This window comes from Leptopilina boulardi, unplaced genomic scaffold, assembly GCF_019393585.1.
Source record: "Leptopilina boulardi isolate dan_hultmark-lab unplaced genomic scaffold, ZJU_Lbou_2.1 LbouV2_269, whole genome shotgun sequence".
Taxonomy (NCBI): Eukaryota; Metazoa; Arthropoda; class Insecta; order Hymenoptera; family Figitidae; genus Leptopilina; species Leptopilina boulardi.
In genome coordinates, this window is record NW_026137828.1 from 867361 (window position 1) to 879973 (window position 12613).

At 27.2% G+C, this 12613-nt stretch overlaps 1 protein-coding gene and 1 long non-coding RNA gene across 2 annotated transcripts in view; one reads left to right on the forward strand and one right to left on the reverse strand.

Annotated features, from left to right (window-relative positions):
* Positions 1–12613, forward strand: part of LOC127281480 (igLON family member 5-like) — a 144279-nt gene that overhangs the window by 36238 nt on the left and 95428 nt on the right. The window lies entirely within an intron of this gene.
* On the reverse strand, positions 2476–3005 carry LOC127281483 (uncharacterized). The gene is made up of 2 exons (XR_007843022.1): positions 2678–3005; positions 2476–2598 (listed from the first exon to the last, which is right to left on the reverse strand). It is a non-coding gene; the product is annotated as an uncharacterized LOC127281483 (long non-coding RNA).

The following is a 12613-nucleotide window of genomic DNA, read 5'->3' on the forward strand; positions in this document are numbered from 1 at the left end:
TTAGTATTTAAAAGTTTCATATTTCCTATACATGAGTAACAATTTTCTTTTCAGTTTATGAAAAATAATTCCATATTATTGTCGTATATTGGAAATTTACTTAAATACAATGTATTGAAGCGCGATGCATTCAAAATGAAAAATTGTTAGTTACGAAAACAAATAGAAAACACGTTACTCGCACGAAAGCAAATAGAAAAAAAATGCTATTCACGTGAAACATTTTTTAACCTAATTTTCAACATATTTGTTATTTACTTTAATCCACTATATCTAAAAATATTAAAATGAAATATTTTAATAATAGAGAATTAATTTAGCATTAGGTATTTGAATCTTTAAATAAATTGTTTTTCTTTCTAATTTCATTTTTTTATTTTCTTTTATTCAATTTATTTACTCTCTCTGACAGAAGCAAGAGATAATAACAAATCGGTACCGGAAACCTTATTTACTTGTAAACTATAAATTTCTCTTGAATTGAAGAATATATTAATTAATATTCTAATTAATAATAAATTGTCAAGTCATTTAATTAATTTAAATTATTGTTAATTGTTATTAAAGGTAATAATATATAATTTGTACCTTAATTATAATTAAATTATTTGTTGCAGGTGAGTTTCAAACAGCTATGGAATAATTCGTCAATTTTCTGAAATATTAATCAAAGATAAAAGATGCTGGTGAGTTGCACGTTACGTGATTTGACACATTTATATTAAATAGAATTAATTTTGTTAAGTATTTCAATATTATTTATATTAATATTGAAAAACTTTTTTTATATTTTGTCACAAAAGTATATGAAAGATTGATATGTATCGACATTTTTCATTTTCGAATTATAAATATATATGAAGTCGATAGTGTAATTTGTCTTTCGTTGATTAAATGTGCGCTTATGACATTGCAGTAATGAATTTGAATGAATTCTTCGTTTGTGAAAGGCGCACGATGCCGAAACCTACATCAATCGGATGTCCGGTTTCCGTAGGCATCACATAAATAAAAAAAAAAACATATACGTCATGTGATCGTCGGAAATCCATTAAAATGAATTCACATCGACGACGAACAATCAGAGAACTATCTGAAAATCATAGAATTGAAAAATCGTGTGACAGCTCAAATTTTTCATTCGTGACCAATATTATATTACGTATACCTATAGAATTTCAAACTCAACGAATCAGTCAATTTTTCAAGAAATCTCTTATAACATCAATTACATTTTTTAAAATTTCTTGATATAATTTAATAATAACATAATTATTATTTATTTTTCTTTATTTTATTTAGAGTTTGTTTCATATTTATTTTTTTTTATTATTTTATTTATTTTAATCGCATTTATTTGGAATCCACATTAAAATTCTTTCTACTTCACAAAATCGATTTATTTTTCAATTAGTTTTAATTTATTTAAAACTGCAATAACAGACAAAGAGATAAAAAAAATAACTGGAGAAATATAATTAAAACTATTTTTGTTTTGTTAAATAATGTAAAAAAATTGAATGTCATTTATAGAAGGTATTTGTGTAAAAAAAAGTTTTCTTAATCGGAAAATTGAATTTGTTAATTACTTTCACGAGTTGAATTTACATAATACATAAAATTTGATTAAAGGATGCTAAACTGGTAAAATATATACTGCTTCTGGTGTGACAGTAAAAAGCAAGAATAAAAAATGAATTTTAATTTGATGAAGAGCTGAAAAGTCGGGAATTAATGACTGGAAAATTAAATAGGCCAAAAGAATAGCTCGTTAGTCGTCCGAGTGTTAAACCGTATGCAAGTTGGCTGGCTAATTGAAAGAAATAGGAATTCATTTGTGAAAACGATCCTTGAAGTGGGAGCAATTCATTATAATATTGCGAAACCCTTCGAAAGGAAATTCAAAGTGTATGTACATTGTATATGATAGGTAAGTATATAAAATCATAAAAAGAAAATGGAAAATAATAGCTTTACCTTAAAAAGAAATAAATATGAATTTTTTTTGTACTTTACAAATGAAGATTTAATTCAACGTATCCGGTCAATTCAGACTACTATTTGTTTAGTAAACCTCAGCCAATTAAGTAAACAAACAAACAAACAGAAATAAAACAGTATCTGAATAACAATCGTTTCACACGTTTCCAATAACATGGAATAACATGAATAAAGTGCACAGAATAATTTAATTTCGTTAGGAAAATTTCATTATTATAACACTCGTGTAAAGTGCTTTGTTGATTAAATGAGATTTCGAAACAATTACTTGACTGTCAATTAGAAACAGCTACGTCGAATTCAATAATCTAAATTTAATATAATAGTAGGTACTGTTACGTCCCAAATAGAGAAATAACTAACGAAATAATATTTTATTTTATTTATGGCCGCTCGGTGATTCAGTGAATTTCTGTTTCATTTACAGAGCAGAAGGCTCTGAACTAAGGGTACAGGAAAGAAAGAGAATAGTAATTAATTTTATAATTAGGTTACAATTTATTTAGACAAGTATTTTTAGTTACAATAATTCGTTCTTATGAGAGAAAGGGAATCTCGAACCAACCAATCCAGGAAAATGGAGAGTTCAGCATTCAACTGAAATAAGGAATGCAGTGGTTACTACGAATATACGACAAGTTTAGAAAAGTTAGGAGTGAGAATATAAAACACTTACCTTAAAATTCAGTAGTAGGTGTGTTGAAAGAAAAAGGACCACTGCTGTGTCCTTGTTGTCACTGTAAAAGAGCTGGTACCAGCGTGAGTTTATGACGTCAGGTAGGTTGACGGGCCCAGGTATAACCACAGGTCCGGAGTTCTATTAGGCGTGATGAAACTCCCAATAATGAGTCTCTTACAAATAAAGGAAGAATAGATAATTGCCTAATGTAATAAGAAGTAATGATCCTCGTTTAATGTAGAGGGTTTTGACACTTGATTTTCACTTTCGTATAAGAAAATTATGCACTTGAACTAGAACACGTCGACTGGTACCAAGAATGAGGTTGATGTTATACGTATGAAGATGATTTGAGAACTGATCTCTCCATGAAGAAAGATGTTTAGTTGCGCGACAAAAGGGCGGAAATTGAACATTTAAGAGAAAAGTATTCAGATGCGTAACAAAAACACGGGTGTTTGTTGCAAGATAAACGCAACTCGATATAGATTTAAGAATTCTTATAATATGAATATTAAAGTTACGGTGACGTGACAGTACATATTCAAAATAACTACATATATACACGGAAAAAATTATTTCAGTATATATTTTACATAACTAGTTCTACAATAGCGGATATTGAGAAGACTTTAGTAGAAATTAAAGAAGTATTGTTTTTAATAAAAGCAGAATGTTTTCACAAAAATGTAAAGAAAACTTCTGTAAAATTCAAAAATAGTGTCAATCTTAATTCTGCTATTAACTTTCGTACGTTTTCTAACAGGAGTGTTAAAGACTGAAGTTAATTTAACAAAAGAAAATTTAAAGAGTATATTTAAATATTACTATTAACAATTCCGCTCATTGGTAAGCGTAAATTACTCTTGGCTAAACAAAGTTGAAAATAAGGTAGTGGACTACCTCTCAGTAAATTATTAATTCAATAAACCCGGATAGACGGTATTTATGAGAAAATGTTGAAAAGAAATGTGAAAGATTATTAAAGAAGGGGTTTTAAACTATTAAAAAAAAGTTTTATTTCTTATTTATAATCGATTATCTTGCTGTCATGGCAACTGTATTAAACAATAATTACAGAAAAAATATATTTTACTTTTTTAATACAAGTTTAAATTTCACGTCTGTATTCTTTGGTTGTTGTCTAATATATATTAGACCAGATATCTAACCAGATATCTGGTTTTCGAGTGCGTGCGCTTTTCTTCTTGATCCCCAGTATCAATATAATAGTATCAATATATTTAAATTGAAATTATATGTATGATTGCACAAGATTCAACAATTATAACGCGTCATTTTGTCGCGTATAAATGACCTCAATTAATAAATTATTAGAAATTTTGTAAATAAACGACACAAGGGGGGGAATCCAGTTATATTGGCAGTAAAATGTTATAAATTATAAAAATTGTTTTCTTATGATACTCACTTCATTATTCACGTATTAATAAACCAACTTGCCAAAGTCGTCAGATTAATAGTCAACATGTAATAAATAAATTCTGTTCTGATTTGTCTTTTCGTTCTGATATGAAAACTCTCGCAAGGCATTGAGGATTCTCAACAAATTACAAAGACGTTAAGGGCATCACTATCTATCATTGAAATTAGAAGTTATCAAGGGAAGAGCTTCCTGGTGTATATATTTGTATGATAGTATCGAATATTTAAAACCACCAGGAAAACGAAAGTGCTGTTTTGTTGACGATTTGTCAAATTATTTCTTATGGACTTTTCGCATCAATCAATTTAACATCGGATAGTGCAGGGATCTGCGTTATCGACGACCGCGTATCGATTATCAGTCGCGGATATTATATTATTGAATATTAATTGATCTAATTGATACCTAAAAGAGAGGCCGCTGCATGGCAACGCTATCGAGCTTGTCTCGTTAACCATTTTCTCTCGTTCTCATTCTTATGTCCGCAAAGAGTAGTTGGAGTATTAATTATGTTGTGTTGTGAAATTAAAATAAAAATGTAATAAATTTATAATTTTGAGACGAGGCGGCTTCGTCGTCGTTAAATGGGTGGTGAGTCCTCAGTTATATATTATGAGTCGTTTTCCTTCTGAATCGATCTCATTATTATTTAAAAATAATAATAAATAAATTTGAATTTTGTTATTTGGCCTACTGACATTTTTGTAACTTTTAAAAAATTGAAGTGATTATTAATAAATAGTGTAATTGTTATAAATTTTGTTTAATTAATGGTGTTTCTCCTTATTCCCCCTCTCCGCGGTCTATTGTTGCTTTTAAAGTAACAATGGAATTCCTGAGCTGGTTTTAGTTTTTCCTAAGTAGAATTATAAAATTTACTTGTCGGGTTATTTAACTATTTTTCTTAGTTTATTTATTTTTCATAAAATAACTTGGTGTCTTGGCAAATTAATAATTAAACAGTGAAGATAACGTAGATTAAATTGAAAATATAATAATAAATTAATTAAAATTAAATTCATTAATCTCACCCTAAAAAAACAACGTTATAAATAAAAATAATTAAAAGTAAAACTAAAATCAATAATAAACCAAAATTCTAAATTCTTCTACTAGAATTAGTTCTAATTCTACAAAATTCTACAAAATATATATATATATATATATATATATTATATTACATGATCGCGCATGTGCAGCGTGTTTATTCAGGAAAAATTTTACCGAACTCTACTGGACCACAATATTAATTTTTCTTTAATGCTTTAAATATTAAAGTCGGTCTTCTGACACCAGATAAATAAATATCAGGTTAAGTTGTCACATTTTTTGATGTTATTTATATGAATATCGAAGTTTAACTGAATATTTAATTGCTTTCTATACTTACTGAATAATTTTAGGAGGAGGTGAATGATATTATTGTCAGTTTCGCAATAAAATGATCATTAATTTTTAATTTTATTTCTTACCAATAATTACTAATTATTTTGAATTACTGTTGTGGAATTATTTTTTTGTCTCGCAGAAATCCTGATAGTTTAATCTTTTTTTTGCTTTAATTTTTTTGTTTACAAAATTATAAATAGAAGACTAGGAATTTTTTTTTTTTATTAACATGAGAAACGAAAATTACACGAAAAGGTACTTTTTTTGTTTTGTAAGGAATAATGCATTCTAATGCTAGAAACTGGGATAAAGAAAATTCAATAAAAAAAGAGGGTGAACGATGGCGAGATATTTTTTCTATGGTGAACTGAAGGTTAAGAGAAAATAAAAAAGAGAATGAAAGTATATAGCGACAAAAGTAAAAAGTGTACGATCTCGTGAAATGTAAAAAGTATATATATATATATATACATATATACTACAATCGAGGTGGGTGAGCTCTAAAAAGAGTAATTCAGTTCAACCTGTAGCAACAGACATTACGGATGGCGTGAACACGTTAATGTCCGGGTCGGAAGATCTTACTTTTTCTTCATCGGGTTTAACGCGATAGAAAAAAAAACTTGAAGGAAATCGGAAAAAGTCTTCCATCTGATCTCGATTATGATAAAAATCTACCAGTCTTTTTGTCAATTCGTGGTGACCCATGATCGTATTCAACCAATGTGCCAGGTGGCACATTCATATTTCTCAGTAAAAAAAAAACTCGGGATTATTCTGATCTCTTGAAAAGCTCTACGTTACCCTGATGGCTTAAATTTTAATTTAAAGCTTAGACTCACATTGAATATCATACAATAAAAAAAACTTTAATTAATTTAATGATAAAATTAATTTGAAAATATCAGAATATAAATTTTATTTTTAAAAAATTATTACTATTTTTATCATACAGACTTAAACAATAGTTTATTAAGTATAAGAAAAATTACCTCCATCATTAATTTGAACTGCTATGCGTCTGATGTAGTCCTGATTAGGAAATCCACATTTTCTCGTCGGCGTTTCCTTCCCTGCTAGGAGAAGGACAACGAATTGATCCCAATATTTGCATCAAAATATTCGGATCAAAATATAATTTTATCCAAATATTGGGATCAATTCGTTGCAATTTGATCCTTTCAAGAAAACAGTGATTAAAGAAAAAGGTTATTTTTAAAGTGTGAGCTTTTTTGGATGGTGAAAAAGCTCATGTTTCGGGTGAAATGTGGAGCTTTTTCTAAGTGTAAATAAATCTTATTATTGGGTTAAAAGTGGAAGCTCTTCTGGATGAGGAAGAACTTCTGGTTGAAGTAGAAGTGAGAACTTTTAAGGATTGAGGATTTAAAATTTTTAAAAATTACATCTCACTACAAACGTCTGTAAGCAAAGTAATACTTTAAAATTCTTTTAGTTCTTGTATTATTAGTAGAATCATAATACAAATAATATTATATTTTATCTTGCAGCGCGATATCGTTATATATATATCTCAAGCAAATAATATTTTTTTCCTGTATATAAAAAGTTCTCGTCAAGTCCAAGAGTCGGCGTGATATAATAAATATTTAACTTCGTGTAATGTCTATAAATATTCAGAGTTTCAAAGCTGACGAACCGTGTAGTAGCTTTATTGACCCTTCCTTACACACCTGTCCTTAAACTTTCTTATGCTGACTCGGGAAATGTACAGGGCAATGACTTTAGAATCTTATATAACAATTATACTTTATATATATTTATATATTGATTGTATATGATGTAGTTTAAAATCACTTCCATATTATTTTCATTGAAATTATTATCCCATTTTTCGTTCATTTCATTTTTGTCTTTCATTGTCAAAGCTATGTTAAGGTAGTGCATAAAACAACAAAAAATAAAGTACACTTTTTATAACAGATATTGAGCAGAATATATTTTCCAAATAGTTCTTACAAAGTTACACGAAATACTCATTAATACATTTTTCTTCAGGGGGAAAATTTTTTCCTTACCCTTCCCAGTTCACTCTTCTTCATTCTTCTCTGTCCTTCTTTGCGTTTGTCTTTACCTGAATTTTTTAATATTATTACCAAACCTTTCCTGTTTATGATCGGTGCGACATCATCTATTTTTTTTCTAACAAACTCAGGTACTTAATACGCTGATGAAAAAACTTCTAATTCAAATTTTTAAATTATTTAAAGAAAATTATTTTCGTTTGCAAACTGAATGTCCATATACTATTCAGATTATTTATACTCTTTAATTATCACAATAAATGATTCTTATGAAGTAAATTAAAAATTTTTTTTTATTATTTATTATAAAATTATAATTGTTATTAAATATTATAAACATTTTATCAATTGTATATAAACATCAAAAAATAACACACATCATTTTCTAATTTTGAATATTTAATCATTAATTAAAATTAATTTAATAATTATTTATAAATTCTTTTTTTTTTTTTTTTTTATTTATTTCATTTCCAAATCAATTATTATTTCGCAAATGAGTTAGGGTTAGGAAACATTATATTGCTTAATAACACGAACTAAAGTATCAGCAACTTTGCCAAATTAGGGATTTCGATGTACAAAAGTTGCTACATTTATTTGGGAAATTAGGAAATATAAAGAAATTATAAATGTAATTCAGGTGGTTGAACCGATCACGAACAAGGAGGTATTGATTGCAAAATCAACCCTCCCACTACTCAAAATTACATGCAAACTGGATGTGATCATTGCCACCGAATTATTGTTCGAGGAGTTCAGTATTATCTTTACAGCAAGGTGGATGTGTTATTTTTGATTCTCGGAAAAAGGCGGATGACTAAATATTTTGTTCCAACTAAAAGTGATCGAAGTTAATATCTATTCCCCGCATTTAGGGTTGAGTTAATTATTTTTATCAAAGTCAGTACAAATGAATATTCCACAATTTTGAAGTTGGTTGATATAAAAGTGTGTTGAAAAAGGAAATTAATTAAAGTGTATAAAGTGCCTTAAAAACATAAAAGAGTATAACGTCAGATCGAAAATAATTAAAGTTTTATTTAAATAAGTTATTCATATTTAATGCTTATCGCAAACAATAATCAGGTTTGGTGATCCTAAAACGTTGAATCTTATAGATAACTATTACAATATTGGAATAATTGAAATAAAGTTTTAAAAAATTCATCAATAAAAAGTTTTGAATAATTTACACAATAATAATAAAAATATAGGAAGAAATCCTTTTGTGAAATAGTATCAAGTAAAAAGCACGAGTTCTAAACTCGTGTCAAGGAAAGAAAAGTAATCCGATACTTTTCTGGTTTTATAATTATATAATTTTGGTGAGTCTTTAATTTTTGCCTTTATTTTATTGATACAGATTCTTTTAAAACGAAAACATATTCATACTACACACAAATCTGACGCATACAAATCGTAATTGATTTATTATTTAATGATTGTTAAACTTGCATTTTAAATAAATCTTTTTTTTTTTATTTAGTTAACTTTGATTGAAGTAAAGTATTTTTTGTCATCAGACTTGACGTAAGTCAAATAGCTTAGTTTGTCTTTGTTGATTGATTGTAAAATAAGCTTTATGAATATTAACAAATGATAATGAGACAGACAGTGATATTTAAGTTGATTGTTTTATAAAATTATGAGCGTTTTTTTTTTTTTCTTTATTTATTAATAAACTTAATGCTTCACGTAGTATTGGTTATACATACGGATTTAATATGAAAATTCAAATGAAATGGATAATATTTTTATATTTGAAATATATATTTTTCTGGAGATTTCAACTCGAACATAGTTCAAACAATGATGAAAAGATTTTTTGCATGTCCTAGGGTAGTTGCTGGTATAGGGAGACGCGCCCCATATAACGAGCGTACATTGGTGGGAGGTGTTGGGGACTTGGCATAGTATTGCTGAAGTGAGATGATTAATAACGGTACAGCGGCACCCTATTGTGTGACGTCATCAGGTGGCCCCTATTTTCACGTATCAGAGAAGCAATAAAACACATTCCTGATCCAAAGTGTTCGAGATCTTCTCTCTCCCTCTCGATTTGTATGTCTCTCTCTCTCTCTCTCTCTCTCTCTCTCTCTCTCTCTCTAAATTCGCTACCGTTTCAATATATGAAGGTAGAATTGGAGCTTCACTTCCTCAAACCGCACACCATTTTGACGACATGTAGTTTCGAACAGACGTGCGATCGGCCAAATGCACGTTTGTGATAAAGTCAGCATCGTGAATAGAAGTGATTTATGGCGCCGGATAAGAAACAAATTATACCTCAAATTCACAACATAGTGTGGAACGCGTGCGCTGCAGCTGCTACATTGCAGAGATTCATTTCTGTGCGGATTTAGTAGCGTAAGAAGGACAAGGATTTATTTTGCGTTTCTATTTTTCTACTATACCCCTATCTTCATGATAAAAAAAAAGTGGTGTGGTTATATAAATTTTCGAAATCGCAATTTTTTTTCTTTATTCCCTTTTTTTTCGCTGATTTACTAAAATACAGAAACAAAACAAACTTTTTCTTTTTTGCAACTTTCTTGAGAATATTCATTAAATTTTATCTAGAAATTTGCTAATCGGAAGAAATGGGAACTGTTTTGAAAAACTTTGCAAGTATATATATATATATGTTAAAATTATCTCCTTTGAAACAAAACTCAATTTCTTTTGTGCGAATGAAGAAAATTTTCGTTTATAATTTTTATAGAAACTTCTATTTCTTATAGTTTTTAATTAAAGAAACATTTTTTTAATTAAAAGAATGGTATTTTTTTGATTAGGTATATAAGAAATTTTTTTCATTGGTTAAATTTATGTATAGATATATTTTCTAAAGAAAAAAAGAATTTTTAAAATAGAACTAGTTTAATTGATCTTAATAATTAACCTACCATTTTCCAAGTTAATACATAAATTATACTGATATATTGTCATGAAATATTTATATTAATCTTTTTGTAGAAAACATGCAAGAAAATAAATTTAAGTATTCATGTATACTTTGAATGAAATTGACTTTTGTTTCTTGTGTTAGTGGTGGTAGATATTTGTATAGGGAATATAAATGTTTTTCTTATAGAGGAAAAGAGATCGATTAATACTAGCATTCAGGGTGTATGTCTCAGGGAACAGAGTTTAATTTTCTACCATTTTTTTTTTTTATTTTTCAAATACTTTTAATCAAGTTATCAATATTTAATCAAATTTTTTTTAAACTTTATAACTTTAGGCAAATTTGATTTGGAAACTAATTCCTTCATAGTAGACTCTAAATTCCCTCGGGGTAACACATTTTTCCAGTTACCAAAATTAACAAAAAATAATTTGATTTTTAAAAAAAACTCTGTTTTACAATATTAGTATAATTGTTAAAATTTTGCTAAAAAAATGTTTTTAAAGTTCATTAAAAAATCTTTTTAATTAATAATTTTCAATTTTTAAAAATATTGTATAAGGTTATCATCCTGTTTCATCATTCAGTCCCCGAAGAAAAAAATATAAAAAATTTATTTTAAGAATCATAAAAGAGGCGCTCATTTCATATTCGCCCCGGGCGCCATTTCGTCTACACCCTAGATTTTTACGTAATTTACAACCAATGTTACTCAACTTTAAAAAATTCAATTCACATATATATATTCTTTGAAAATCACATAGTATAACGCATAAACTAAAACTTTCCAAGTAATTCTTCTTTAATTTAAAATTGTTTTTTTCTAAGTTTTTTGTACACATACTTTTATTTATATTACTATACATCAAAAATAAACGAAAATTTTCTATTTTAAAAAATATCCATTTCTCAAATAGAGTGCCTTTTTCGTTGAAGAAAAATGGGTCACGTAGAAATATTTCTCATACTTTTTTTTTTTATCAAAGAATATTATCAAAAAACCGAATCACGTCGAAAGGAAATAATCAGGACTTTCTGTAACAATTTTTTTTTGCCAACGTATATATATAAGGACATTTTCCCCATTGCTTTCATCATGGGAAGAAAAATATATATTATACTTTACTCTTACATTTTTTATAGCCACTGTTATTAAAAACACACCAATCGTAAAACTGCAAATTTTTTTTTCTCTGTACGTTAATATATTTTTTTTTAATTAAATTTTCCACAAGCTAAATTTCGTACATCAAAGAATTATATTTATATACATTTTTAATAGTTATGTAATTATTTAATTTTCAGAAATTATTTAAAGTAATGCGAATATTTTGAATGGTGTGTAAGAATCGAAAAATATTATCAACAGATTGATGGTACTCCTATGGGTTTTCCTATTTCTTCATTTTTTTGCAGGAATATTGTCATGGATGATTTAGAAAGTGATTGTCTTAAAAAATTAAAAATTGAACATAATTGTGAACCTATTTTTTACTTAAGATATGTTGATGACATTATTTTATTAATACATAAAGATCACATTAATCCGGTTATTGAAATTTTTTATTACTATCACAATAGACTAAAATTCACTTATGAACAACAAAATAACAATCAAATCAACTATCTAGATATTTCTATAATTATAAAAAATAATAAGATTACATATAACTGTTATTAAAAATCGTTTTCTTCTGGCAGACTTATCAATTAGTGGGTCGGGGCTGGTAGTAGGTCGCCAGCTTATTTTGTTTATTGTTCTCCTTTTTTTTTACCAACCCCACATAACCTTGGCATGCGGAAGCCAAGGTATCTGTATACAGATTTTCCCAATAGTCCCTAAGCAAAAAAAAAAAAAAAAATAATAATAATAATAATAATAATAATAATAATAATAATAATAATAATAATAATAATAATAATAATAATAATAATAATAATAATAATAATAATAATAATAATAATAATAATAATAATAATAATAATAATAATAATAATAATAATAATAATAATAATAATAATAATAATAATAATTTTTTTTTTTTTTTTTTTGGATACGACAGGGAAGGCAAAAATAAATCCTTTATGGAGACCCAATTTCTTGGGTACTGTGGGACTGTAACGGTCTACTCTTGCAGCCGCCC